The sequence below is a fragment of the Cherax quadricarinatus genome, chromosome 45, assembly GCF_038502225.1.
Source record: "Cherax quadricarinatus isolate ZL_2023a chromosome 45, ASM3850222v1, whole genome shotgun sequence".
In the NCBI taxonomy this organism is placed as follows: Eukaryota; Metazoa; Arthropoda; class Malacostraca; order Decapoda; family Parastacidae; genus Cherax; species Cherax quadricarinatus.
The window spans coordinates 16444499-16448655 of record NC_091336.1 but is presented as its reverse complement, the minus strand read 5'-3'; positions in this window follow the sequence as shown (position 1 = coordinate 16448655).

The following is a 4157-nucleotide window of genomic DNA, read 5'->3' as shown; positions in this document are numbered from 1 at the left end:
GATGATTTTGATTGATTTTACTATAAAAAGAACCTGGAAATGGAGCTCAAAGTAGGGGAAATGTTTGATTTTTGCCGATGTTCAAAAGTAAACAAATGACATTATTGTCCAATAAATGTCCAACTAGCCATTCTAATATGCAGTCATGAATGGGTTGATGTTATTTATACAATTATTACAGTATTGGAGTAGTCTGCATAATAGTAAATCTTCTATTTTTTGTTTGAATAAAAATTCAAAATGGAAAGCAAGAGTAATATCAGAGGGGCCTGGAGACATGGCTGATAACAAAGAAAATGTTATTTTAGAGCCAAGAATATCTGCATTGTTCATTCTGGACCTTATTTTGAAATTGTCATATTTTTTAATTTTCGTGAAATTGGCCAAATTGCAAATTTCTGACCCCGTTATTGGGTAGTTGAAATTGGTAAATGGGCAGTTTCTTGTACTCAATCGATAGAAAAAATGGAGTTCTAAAGAAATAGCTATGAGTTTTGTCGACTGGAACAACAGAATTAGGTGAAAATAGGGCTCAAAGTGGGCGAAATCGCCGATTTGTAAATATCGCCAAGGTTGCTAACTTCGCGAGAGCGTAATTCCGTCAGTTTTCCATCAAACTTCGTTTTTTTTTTTTTGGTGTCATTACAATCGGGTAAAGATTCTCTATCATTTCATAAGAAAAAATAATTTTTTTTTTTTTAAATTTTGCGACACCAGGAGACACCTCAGGATTGGGGGTTGCGACAGTCAAGGGGTTAACCATAGAATTGATGAAGGAAAAAAGATGAGTGGTGCATTGAGGTATATGTGGAGACAAAAAACGTTATCCATGGAGGCAAAGAAGGGAATGTATGAAAGTATAGTGGTACCAACACACTTATATGGTTGTGAAGCTTGGGTTGTAAATGCTGCAGTAAGGAGGCGGTTGGAGGCATTGGAGATGTCCTGTCTAAGGGCAGTGTGTGGTGTAAATATTATGCAGAGAATTCAGTGTGTGGAAATTAGGAGAAGGTGAGGAGTTAATAAAATTATTAGAGGGCTGAAGAGGGATTGTTGAGGTGGTTTGATCATTTAGAATGGATCGAAGTAGAATGACATGGAGAGCGTATAAATCGGTATGGGAAGGGAGGCAGGGTAGGGGTCATCCTTGGAAAGGGTGGAGGGAGGGGGTAAAGGAGGTTTTGTGGGGTGAGAGGCTTGGACTTCCAGCAAGCATGCATGAGTGTGTTAGATGGGAGTGAGTGGAGACAAATGGTTTTTGGGACCTGATGAACTGTTGGAGTGTGAGCAGGGTAATATTTAGTGAAGGGATTAAGGGAAACCGGTTATTTTTATATAGCTGGACTTGAGTCCTGAAAATGGGAAGTACAATGCCTGCACTTTAAAGGAGGGGTTCGGGATATTGGCAGTTTGGAGGGATATGTTATATTTGAGAGATTTTTAGGTTTGTATATGCTTCTAAACTGTTGTATCTGGGCCCCTCTGCGGAAACAGTGATTATGTAAGAGTGAGGTGAAAGTGTTGAATGATGATGAAAGTATTTTCTTTTTGGGGATTTTCTTTCTGTCTGGGTCACCCTGCCTCGGTGGGAGATGGTTGACTTGTTGGAAAAAAAATATCTAACCTGCTGACTGTCACCAACACCAGCTCCTGGGAGGCATACCCTCTGTCTGACCTTCCTATCTCTGTTACAAAAAGTATGGTCCATCTATCTTACCTGAGAGTCTCCCACAATCAGAATATTCTTACCTTGATTAACAAGGGAGTCAGTGGTACCATTAGCTTCACTAACCTCTGTAGTACACTTGTCCTGGAGAACAGAGAAATGATTTCCTACCTTCATGTTTTCTCTTTTAACTTTCCTTATCTTCCTTCTTCCTGAATTGTGAACCGCTTGCCACTTAACCCTTTCAGGGTCCAAGGCCAAAATCTGAAGTCACGCACCAGTGTCCAAGAATTTTCAAAAAAAAAAATTGTTATTTTTTCTTATGAAATCGTAGAGAATCTTTTTGTGAAGGTAATAAAACAAAAAGTACGAAATTTGGTGGAAAATTGATGAAATTATGCTCTTGCGAATTTTGATGTGTCAGCGATATTTACGAGTCGGCGATTTTGCCGACTTTGAGTCCCATTTTAGGCCAATTACATTATTCCAATCAACCAAATTCTTGGCTATTTCACTAGTATTACTTCTGTTCTATCGATTGAGCACAAGAAATCGCCAAATCAACTGTTTCAACTACAAAATAAAGTGATCGGAAATTGTTAATTTGGCCAATTTAACACAAAGTTCAAAATATTCCAATTTCAAAATAGGCTCCAGAATAAACAATGTAGGTATTCCTGGAACTAAACTAACATTTCCTCTGTTCATTAGTTACATTTTGAGGCTTTACAAATAAATTCCATTTTGATTTTTTATTCACATAATGAATTTTTATTCACACCAAAAAATAGAAGATTTACTGTTATGCAATACTGTAATAATTGTATAAATATCATCACCATATTTGTGAATGTATATTAGACCCACCAGCTGACGTGTATTAGACGTGTGAGGTTGTTTGTTTACTCTTGAATATCGGCAAAAATTTAACATTTCCGCTACTTTGAGCTCAGTTTCAAGCCATTTCCAGTGCTAAAACCAATCAAAATCATCTCTATTTCTGTAATATGTCTTCCATTCTATCAAATGAGACCAAGAAATTGCAAATACAACTATAAAAAACATACGAAAAAGCACTGCAAAGTCGCTGTTTTAATCGAAAAATCATGATTTCAGTTTTTTTCTCTCATTATACACAGTGTGCTGCAGGATCTGTTTTATGTGGTGCACACATACCACATAGATGTATTCTCTCATATCTAGGCCCAAATGTACCACTCACAGTTTATCAGAGTGAGCTGAGCTCATGGCGTAGATCTACGGTTTGGACACTCACCGTAAAGCCGTAGATCTACGGGACGGACCCTGAAAGGGTTAAAGCGGCTGACACACTCCATTTCACTGCTGGTAACCTTTTCCTCCTTACCAGCTCCACCCATTTCACACTCGCTCCTAAACCCATCAAGGTTAAGCTTCAGCCTCCTATTTTTCCTTCTAAAGAGTAGAACCTCCTCCTTCAACACTTTAACCTGAGATTCTAAAACACTATAGCAAGCCATGGTGCTCAGTAACGCCCCACGCTAATTCCCAGACAGCTTAGGACAGGTGACCTCACTTGACCACTGACCGCAGTGTAATGCAGGTTTCTTGTATGAATACACAAGTAACCCCCACATAGAAGAGAGGAGCATACAACGACATTTCAGTCTGACTTGGGCCATTTACAAAGTCACACTCAGTGTGACTTTGTAAATGGTTCAAGTCAGACCGAAACGTCATCATAAGCTCCTCTCTTCTATGTGCGGTTTATTTGTGTATTGTTCCAGTCATGGTATTGTGCCTTTTTTTGTTATTCTTGTATGAATTCTTCACCAGAATTTGAAGTCACAGTGGTGTCCTGTGCTGACCTCCCTAGCATGTAGAATCATACCTAGTTAGGTAAATCTTATTAAGGTAGCATGATACAGTGGTTAGTGGTGTGTTGGTATGGTAATTTTAGGAATGACATACCACTGGATGAGCTCTGTTTGCTTTTGAAGTTCTTCAGTTATTACTTTTAAAAATTAGTTTATTACTATACATTCTCAATAATATCAGTGAAAAATATATTTAATTATTGAAGGGAAATACATTTCTGGAACTCAAAATAGTTTAGTATATCATTGTAATAAAGTTGGTAGAATTACCGACAATATGTAAAGTAAAAGGACACAAGTGCAACTAATATGACATTTTATTGTGGCAACGTTTCGCTCTCCAGGAGCTTTATCAAGCCATTACAAACGATACATGGACACAGAGGGTATATAAAGGCTCAGAATGAGGTGTAATACTAGTGAGGTACCATTTCGATGTTCACTAGTGGTGGTAGTAGTAGTAGTAGTGACAAAAGTAATACAATATGGTAGAGCAATTAATTCGTACATGAGTAAAAGGATATAAAAGCTATTACTTGGGTAACATAAAAATAGGTTGGACAAATATAGACTGGAAAGAGGCAGGTTGTTTCAGTGTTCACTCTCTGTAATGTGCTTTGTGTAGTATAGCAGGA